The sequence below is a fragment of the Phocoena sinus genome, chromosome 13, assembly GCF_008692025.1.
Source record: "Phocoena sinus isolate mPhoSin1 chromosome 13, mPhoSin1.pri, whole genome shotgun sequence".
Classification (NCBI taxonomy): Eukaryota; Metazoa; Chordata; class Mammalia; order Artiodactyla; family Phocoenidae; genus Phocoena; species Phocoena sinus.
The window spans coordinates 81,136,704-81,147,080 of record NC_045775.1 but is presented as its reverse complement, the minus strand read 5'-3'; positions in this window follow the sequence as shown (position 1 = coordinate 81,147,080).

Below are 10,377 nucleotides of genomic sequence, written 5' to 3'. Positions count from 1 at the left end.
CGCATGAGAAGACTCGGGATGTGAAGGGCAGCAGGGGGAGAACCTTGGGGAACAGAGGAAGAGGTGGTTGTGTCTTGGGGGAGAGCAGTTTTCTCAAGATCACTAGAGAATCTTTTCAGCTGACATCTCGCCCACAGCTGTCCACGCTCTCAGCCACTAGATTAATGGGTCACAAAGCTCTGTCCCCACAAAGGACCTTCCGATCCAGCTGTCAGGAAGGCAGCCCCTTGAGACTGTAGGCTCAGCCTTGAGACAGGAAGGCTTCATGGAGATGGAGACACTTAATATGGGCCTTGAAGAATGGCTTTCCTGAGAGAACAATGTTGTCAGTGGAAAGGGACGGGCTTTAGGGAACACCGAGCTGGTGTTTTGAGCAGTGATGACACCCACTGGAGCGGGGTGATTAGGTGGGTGGACCCAGGCTATGTGGGTCTGGAATGTCAAAGTGATTGTCAGAACACAATTGCAAGATACGGAACTCTTAACACAGAGCCATCTTAATTAAATGGAATTTACTGGTTCCCATAACTGAAAAGGTGACTTGGCTAGATCTTGGGACCCAATGACGTGAAGGCGTGATTTCTCTCCGTCTCTCGGCTCTGCTCCTTGGTCAGGCAGTCTCTCTCCAAAGGTGGTGAAGATGGCCCCCGGCAGCCCCAGGCTGACACTAACCTCTTGTTTAAGGACCAGGATGGGTCTCTTTTGCCAAGCTAAGATCATGTCCCTTTCCCTAAACTGTGGCCAAGGACGTGGAGCTTCATCCTATCACCGGGGACATGGATGGTTACACATGGGGTCTTGGATTCAGAGGTGGCGCCACCAGCGTTGGTTGGGATGTGTGAGCACGAGGGCGAGGCCTACACCAGTCAGAGATCCTTGCTGGCATGAGCCTACGGGATGGAGATGGGATGCCTGTAATCTCCCCCTCAGCCCTCCTCACTGTGACAACAGGACATGTGGCCACCAACCAGCTCTGCTCTCTTACAGCAGCTCCGTGTGTCCTATCTTTCTTGGAACAGGTCTGGGCCTTGAAATCAGGCTTGCCCACCTTCTAACAGGCAAACTGGGCCTTGATTACCCTGGCCCTGTCTTCAGGAATTGTGTCTTTTCCTTCTCTCTTACACTTGCCCCTTTCTTCCAGCTCCATTCCCGGGCCCACCCAGCTTCTGACTTTCTCGTCTTTGTTCTTTTCTGCTTTGAGCTCAGTGCTTCTCTTGAGTGGTGTTTGGCACCCCTGAAGACACTGCCTGCAGGCATCCTGGCTGTTTGGGGGAACCACCCACCTAAACCCAGTCCCACCCCCCAACCCCACCATCTCCATCTGGAAGTCAGCCCAGTGGGATGGGGAGGGAGCAGGCCCCAGCGCATGAGCAGAAGGCAGCGGGGCTGATGCCACGTGCCAGCATTAGGGTACGTTTTTGCATTAATTCCTCAGAACTGAAATTTCTTCTGATCTTGGAGTGATGCCTCTTCACCACATGTTCAGTAGCTAACATACGTCTCCCCCAACCCTGGACCTACGTACTTCAGAAAGATGTTGAGAATTTGGAGAGAGTCCAGGTAAGCATTCTATGTGGATGAAAGATGGGGAGAAAAGTAAACAGCTCTAGAGAAAAGGATGGAATAGCAATCTGAAACGTGTGAGGAGATAGTTACCAACAAGGTGTGACCTTTAAAAGGCCCTGCTCTCTGGGACTCAGTTTCCTCATCTGTAAATGAGGGGCTGACCTGGATGACTTTAAAGTTCCTGCCATCCCTAATCTCCAACTACCTGAGAGGGGGATCCCACCCTCCAGATCCACTCTGAGGGATCAAGAAGGAATGACTTTGAATTTATTTTAAGCATTAAAAATATATATATATTTATTTATTTGGCTGCATCGGGACTTAGTTGCGCCACGCAGGATCTTTCATTGCGGCACACGGGCTCAGTAGTTGAGGTGCATGGGCTCTCTAGTTGTGGCGCGCGGGCTTAGTTGCCCTGCGGCATGTGGGATCTTAGTTCCCCCGACCATGGAGCGAACCCGCACGCCCTGTGTTGGAAGGCGGATTCTTAACCACTGAACCACCAGGGAAGCCCCTATTTTAAGCATTTAAAAAATAACTTTGTTTTGAAAAAAATTTGTACTTGCTAAAAAGTTGCAAGAATGGGACAATGAATTCCCATATACCTTTCAGCTAGATTTACCAACTGTTAACATTTTGTCACATTTATTTTTATTAAGATATAATTCACCTACCATGAAACGCACCCTTGTGAAGTATAATTCAGTGGATTTTAATATATTCACAAGGTTGGGCAGCCATCACCACTAATTCCAGAACATTTTTCTCACCCCCCAGAGAAACCTGTGCCCCTCAGCAGTCACTCCCCATTCCTGTCCCTGCCCCAGCCCCTTACAGCCACTAATCTACCTTCTGTCTCAATTCATTTGCCTATTCTGGGCATTTCCTTTAAATGGACCATGTGGCATTTTGTATCTGGCTTCTGTCACTTAGCAAGATGTTTTCAAGGCTCATCCATGTTGTAATATGTATCAGTCCTCCATTGATTTTTATGGCTAAAATTCCACAGTAGGTATATACCACATCTTGTTTATCCGTTCATCAGGTGATGGACACGTATGTTGTTTCTGCTTTTTGGCTATTGTGAATAATGCTGCCATGAACATTTCTTTTTTTTTTTTTTGGCTGCACCACATGGCATGCGGGATCTTAGTTCCCAACCAGGGATTGAACCCGTGCCCCAGCAGTGGAAGCGCGGAGTCTTAACCACTGGACTGCCAGCGAAGTCCCAGCCATGAACATTTCTGTCTTTGTGTGAACATATGTTTTCAGTCCTCCTGGGTATATGTCTAAGAGAGGAATTGCTGGGTCATGGTGACTCTAATTTTATGTTCCTATCAGCAATGTACGAGGTTTCCAATTTCTCCATATTCTCGCCAACACTTGTTTTCCTTCTTTATGTTGAAACCTCTTTTCTGATCTTACCTAAGTTGAAAAATGACTAAAAACACAAATTGGTCATGCAAGAAAGGAATTTACTGGCTTAGGACCAGAAAAGTCAAGTAATGACAGGTGCCCCCTGACCACTTCACTCTTTCAGCTCCACTCCTGGAAGCTGGCTCCGTTTCCCAGCCAGGCTTTTCCCTAATGGTGATACAGGGGCTACTTGGCTTCAGGCTTTCCTCAGAGCACTAATTTCAACTGAAAACAGAGCAAGCTCTCTTTCCCTGCAGTTTACAAATGTCCCAGAGTTCACTCTGATTTGACCAACTTGGGACTGACCTTGTTCCTGAATGAGTCCCTGCGGTTAGGGGGACCGGATGCCCTGACCGGCTTGGTCTAGGGTCATTGTCAACCACCCCCATGCTGGGAATAGAATCACTCGGATGAGAGGAGGGAGTGGGCATGGGAGGTGTGGTTCCATGAAAAGGAAATCAAAGTACTTTCACTAAAAGAAGGGAAAACGGAGGCTGAGCAGCTGAGACAGTGTTTCTCAGAAACGGAGAGGATGCTGGGCTTGTGAAGCCCCACATGCTAAGCTTTCCCCTCCCCCTCAGGGTCGGGGCTCCCCTCGCTGGCGCCCCTGACAGAGCCTTGTCTAACATCCCCATTAGCACACTCATGACATGGCCTCCTCATTGTTTGTTTCCAGGTCTGTCTCCTCAAGTTACTCCCTTCTTTCTTCTCTGTCTCAGCTGATCTCCAGTGTCTTCTCTTCGATCTTCTCAGCTGGGAAGGGAAGGAAATAAGATAGTTACCCAAATAATGGAAGGTCACTCTAGAGATACGCCAAGAAGTGCAATGGGAATTCAGAGAAGGGCAAGATTGAAGGGGTCAGGAAAGCTGTTCTAAGGTCTCTTTAAGGGTCTGAGAAGTAAAGGAGTTGCCACAGAGGCCAAAACATCCCCTTGATTATTGGTAGAGAGGCTGGGTTGGTGGACATAGTTTTAGGTCTGTTCGCTAAGTGGGCTGCTAATACAAATCCCATAGTGACGCCGATTAACCCACCCAGTCGTGGCAACACGAGACCAGAGAAGGCCTCCCTTGACCCTTGACCCCTGTGGAGGTAGAGCCCACCTCGGCAAGAACAGTGGGATTCTGTACCCTGCAGGCAGCTCAGTCCCAAGAGGACTGAGGAGTGGAGGGGTGGCGTTGGCCTATGCGTGACCAGTCCCCGCACACCGCCACCAGAATGGTCACCTTTTACTTTCCTTGAGACAAAGTAAATAAAGAGGGGTATAGAGAGGACAGGAGTATTACACCTAGTGGAATTCCTTGCACGTGGAAGGAAACGGGTAAGGTTTCCAAAGGTGGAAATGGCCTTATGGAAGGTGGCATTTAAGATGGGTCTACCTGGGTCCCAAGCGGAAGGGACTGGAGAGAGGCTTCAGGCCAACACTCTTAGGTGCAGTTTCTAGTTGCCCCTTTGTCTCATGGCCCTAATGACTGGCCTCCTGCTTGCCTCCTGGCTGGGCTGCTCTAGTGCAGCACCTCTAGACCCTGGTACTTGGGTCTTGACTTGCTTGTACATGGTTGTGCGTCTCTGTACCCAAAGATCCTATCCCAGTCCCACACTGCAGTGAGTGGTCCATTGCCAGGTGCACAGCCCCTGCTGCTGGGCTTCTTCCCACTGTGAACTGGGCCAGGCTGAAGGTGAGAGTAACCTGAGCCGAGTCAGAAAAGCACTGACTGCAGGGAAGGAAGGAAGCAATAGGAGTCATGGACCACTTCACCCCGTGGGCTCCGGGCCCTCCACTGTCCAGTTGGGAAAACAGGTGCAATTCTTGCCTACACGAGGCAGGGAAGACTTGCTCCAGAAGCGGGGTTGGTGGAGGCTGCCTGAACACGATTCTCACCCGGGATTTTGATCTAGTTCTGGGAAGAGTTGATCTGAGGTGTCTTAGGTCTTGCAGTAACACATACAGCCCCATCTGTGAGGACAAAAGCAGATGCTTCCATGCATTGTTTTTAGGTTAGGAAGTAGGAGGGAATTGCCTGCTATGAAGAGGTTTCACATACTCGTGGGTAAGTGGATGACTATGGTAAACACTTGCCATTCTGAATAATAGATGGATAGAGCTTTGGGTTCACACACGCTTGTGAAGGGACGACAAGGCAATTACTGCTATCTTTTGTCCTGACAGTTGGATCCCAGGGGTCGTGTCAGACTCAAGCAAATTACTTCCCAAGTTTTTGGGAAAAAGGGACTGAGGCATAGGCATCAAAGCTGACCCTAATTCACTTACAATGGGTCCACTGAACCCTCTGGGGAATGCCTGTCCTCAGGTGTAATGCCTGAGAAATGGTTTCTATACATGCCATCGCTGAACCAATAAAGAGGTGCTTCGTATCTCTCTGCCAGATCCCGAAACTGGGAGAGATGATGTCCAGTTCAGGACCTGGAACCTGCAGGCCCTAAGGAAGGGCAGAACAGAGGGCAAGGGCACCAGAGAAGGACAGCTGGAGGCGGGAGTGTGCAGTGCCCCTAGCACTTCCCAGGCAGAGAGCGGGCCCGTGACCTAACTCCCAGTACCAGCTCTGTGGGCAGGCATACTCTATTGAGCTCGATGACAGAGCCTGATTCAGGCTGGGTTCCCTGGGCAGCAGACTTGGCCATGGAGATGAACATGTGGTATTGGGGGTGCTCTCAGGTTCCACACCTATGGAGGAAGGGAAGGAAGCAGGCTTGGTCAGATGGAGAAGGTGAGGTGCCAAGTAGTCTTGACAAAGGCCTCAGCTGACCCCACAGAGAGTTCTGAAACTGGGACGGCCTTTTGACTTGTCCTGAGTTGGGGTGAGGGGACCAGGCCTTTACACCGCAGCTTCAGCCGGTCATTGGATGCATGCTGTCCCCAGAGAGGAGGCTGTGACTTTGGGTGAGGAAGCTCAATTCCTGAAGAGGGCTGATAACTGAGGGCTGTCTTCCAGCAATACTTCCAGAAGCAAGGGGCAGAAGCCCTTCTGTCATGAAGGTCCACCTGGGTTGCATATCCTGGTGTCTGCTACTCCTTATGCCACTCAGATCCACTTCTTTAAGTTCTGGGAGCAACTCTGCTTTTTCTGGGGGGAAACTGATGGTTAATGGGATGAACCATAGCCTCCACCACTGCAGCTGGTCTTGAGGCCCCAACTGATACTCATCACCTCCCTCCTCTACTATCGGTTTCGATTCTTCTCACCCGCAGGAAGCACCTCTGCAGAGTCCCTGGTCACCACGCCCCTTTTAGGTCACGGCTGCTGCACTCGTCTATTTACCACCAAAAGTGAGCAAGGGTGTAACAGAGAGACACCCAGCTGGATCGTCTGCTTGCCACACATCTTCCTTTTTGCTCCCATTGTGAAACTGCAGCCTGGCTCTTCCTGAGGATCAGGGTCAGTTGTTGCTGCCAGGATGGTGACTCCTGCTTGCCTCCTGGTCCCTTGGCTCAAGAGTGCCTGGTGGCAGCTGTGAATGAGTCCAATGGGACTTACGCTGCATCTCCGGATGGAAATATTTCCTCTTTGGGAACCAGGACCTCAACACCCTCAAAGCTCAGAGTTGTGGTGACATAAATACCCCAATGGGATCACTGGGATTAATGGTAAATGGAGCCACTCCTACTTCCACCCCTTGGTTCCTGGACCTATTTATTCTTCCTATTGGGACATAGCACCATACTGATTTTTTTTTTGAATTTTTTTGATGTGGACCATTTAAAAAATCTTCATTGAATTTGTTACAATATTGCTTCTGTTTTATGTTTTGGTTTCTTTTTTTTTTTTTTTTGGCCATGAGGCATGTGAGATCTCAGCTCCCCGACCAGGGGTCAAACCCGCACCCACCGCATTGGAAGGTGAAGTCTTAACCCCTGGACTGTCAGGGAAGTCTCTTGATTATTGATAGAGTATAAACCGTGTTCTGGAGATGATGCCCATCCTTAGTTGGTAGCATCTCGGTGCTGGCACCTCAGCTGTGCCTTCACAGGCTACTCCTTCTCTCTGTTCAGGCTGGCGTCTTTTGGATGGTACAGAATGTGGTAGGGCCAGTGGATTCCATGGTCATGTGCCACTGTCACACCTCCTTTGCTGTGCAATGGGCCCTTTGGTCTGATTCGGTGTTATGTGGGACCCTGTGTGAATGTGTCAGACACTCAGTAAACGCTCAAGATAGTGGTGCTGGCTGAGGCCCGGCAGGCAAAAAAGGCAAACCGTACCCGGAACGCAGCAACTCCAATCAAAAGAAGTTGCTGCTGTTTCCAGGATGGAAGGTATCCAATGCAGTCAACTTGTCGTCGAGTGGCTGGCTGTTGTCTATGAGGCATACTGCCATTTTGGGGGCTCAGCACTGGTTTCATTGCTACAGCAGCGGCAGTAGCTACATCCCCCTTTGTGAAGGGGAGCCCATGCTCTTGGGTCCATGTGTTGTTCTCATCCCTGCCACCGTGGCTACACCATTCATTGCTAGCACTGAGGTGGCTCATAGCATCTGGCTGCTATCAGTTGGTGAGTCACTCTTCCTACTTGGTTGTTTAGTGCCTCTTTCACGGTAGGTGCTCTCTGGTGGGCATCTGCACACCCTTTGCCCAAACACATAATCCATCCACATCCCTCTATCCCGGACCTCTGTGTCCTTCATCTTCTTTCTCCTCCCAGGCTCCTGAGCAACCAGCCAAGCCATCTGCTAGTGCCCTGAGTCCATATATACTCCAACCTTGCCTACATTTCTGTTCACACAAAGTGTGAGAGGATTTATTCATTGGGAGAATGTCCCTCGCCATTGTCTTTCAAGATCACCCTAGGGTGGGGCTCTAGTGCAGCCGCAGTTCATTTTCAGCTTGCACCCACACACCACTTTGACCTATGAGCAAATCAAGCTTTGCTTTTTTTCCTCCTTTGTCAGCTGGTCATAAAGGGACCCAATCTCCTATGCGGCCACAGGTGTGAGCTGAGGGAGAGGCATCAGTGCATAAATGCTGGGTGACATGGATGTCTAGGCCATCTGCTTGTGTGGCTTACTGTACCCCTGGCCCTGCTCATCCCAATTCTGGATGTACCACTTCTTACTATAGATTATTGTTGGGCCTACTCAACTTTATGTTTTGGTGGGTCTAATAGGCAGAACCCAACTTATATAAGACAAGCCCATGATGAAGAATTTTGGATCAACTCAAAAATATACAAAGAGAATCAAGTTTTTCAACATTGTTCTGGGGTTACACAAACAAAACAAAGTTTGTTGATAATGGATTGGAAGAGAAGTTAGGCTAGAGTGTACTGTTAGGGTGTGAACAACCAAGTGGTAGAGAGAATGGTGTAGCAGAAATGGATTTTGAAAATTCTAAAGCGGAATTTATAGGTAGGTACAGAAATGGAGACAGCAAGCATGTTTATGTCATCTTTTGAAAAAATTATAGCTGTAAAAGGAAGGATAAGGGGGTGGTAACTGGAAAGAGGAAGAGTTAAGGCCTCTTTTTTTCTCAAAGCTCTTTTGAGGATGAACTTGATTGTGTTTATGTACTGAGGGGAAAGAAGCAATGGAGATGCAGAAAAATGGGGGGATTAGAGGGGCTCAGCTGGAGTACCTGAGAATTCATTTTGGTAAATAGAACAAAACAAAAACAGAAAACAAAAAAGGGACAAGCAGAAGTGCTAAGCTCCTTTAAATCAAAGGAAGCAGGACTGTAGGAAAATTCAACCTTTCCCCTGTGTTGGGCTGCACCCCGCGGGCCTACAAGGCCTGTGCTTGCCAAGCTTCAAGACCCAAGAAAGAGCCTGGAGTCAGCAAGACACATCAGTGGTTTAATGGATGGGGGGAACTTACACGTCTGAAGCAAGGTCCCGGAGCGACACCCCACCATGTGCAGTGCATATGGGCAGGACATGGTAGCAGTCTTTGCTCCCAAGGGGAAGGGGAGATTTCCAGTTATAAGGGAAATGACATCAGGTTGGCTCATTAGTTACCAGGGAAACCAGCAGAGGGGCACGCCCCTCACCATCCTTTTGAAAAGCTATCATTAGCTGGGGCCTGGGGCAAGTAAGTAGGAAGGTCAATCAAGTCAGTAGGGTGTAGGTGAAGCAAGCACTGGTTGGGCAGGGGATGTACAGAGAGCAAGAGAACAGCCATCTTGAGTGGCCTTACCATACACCCTCACACCCCGTTCCGGCCATCCTACCATCATTGAGAAAAGCATCAAATACTATTTTCTGTTATATACATTTCTCCTTATTTCAAGGGAAAATAAACATCAATACCAATCCCAGAGTAAAATCAGACAGTCTGGAGAGATCTAAATTTCAGTTCCCAGTAAAGCATTTTTTTTTGAAACATCTTTTATTAAGAACATATAAAATTGCTCAAACAGGTACATTAAGAGTAAAGTTTCTAAACGCACTGCCGTGGAATGAGCACAGGCTCTCACGTGAAGACTTCCTTTTACAGTATTTTGTTTGTCTGTCAATAAGGCACTTAATGTAAGTTTTAAAAAAGTAAGGAAACAAATTTCGCGTAAGGTCTTCCTAGTGGACCTCCAGGCATTTCATTTTAATGAGGTTGGGCACAGAATAGTAAGTTAATGCCCTTCAAGATCATTTAGCTAGGTTGTTCATGGGCGGTGCAAAGTAGGTTTTAGGAAACCTGTTTACCTTCTCAAGCTGCCACCTTTGGGTCAAAGAGAGAAGGACAGCTACTACACGACCAGGGGCATCTGCCCCAAGCAACTCCATTCTGCTGTCCCTTTAACCAAAGGGCTACCGCATTTCCAGACTGCGACGGGTCACCTGCCCACGTAGCTCTCTGGAAAGTGTCCTGGGCTCTAAGGATGACCACACCGGCCCACTCTCGTGTCGAGGCGTCACAGAGACAGGCCGAGTGCTCAGGCTCCGAGCCTCGGAGGTAGTCTCGGCGCGCCGGGCGCTTGCGGGAAAGCCAGCGGGGAAGCCGAGGAAGGTGCTGTCAGCCAGGCCTCGGCAGGGTCTCCACTCACCAAAGGCGTCTACACTGTCCCGCCTCCGACTCCCCAAACTGGATACTCCCAGCGTCCCGCAGACGCAGTGCCGAGACCCCATCCCACCCTAGTCTCAAATCAATGAACCAGACGACGGTCGCAGGCCTCTCAGAACAACTGAGCGAGCACCGCGCAGAGGTCTAACAGGCACCTGGCCGTGCCCCCTCACAGGGCAGGGTCGGGGGGCCGGAAGATGGCGGCGTCGGCTGGGTCCGCCGACCAACCTCCCAGGCGCCCTTGACTAGCTCTGGCCGCCGCGCCACCTACCTTGCTAGCTACAGGTCCCGGCGCGCCGCGCGAAGGGGCGGTGACGGGCACTTGGCACCGCCAATCAGCACCGGGAGTCCGGGCCGCGCCCAATCAGGGCCGGGCGGCAGAGACCGGAATA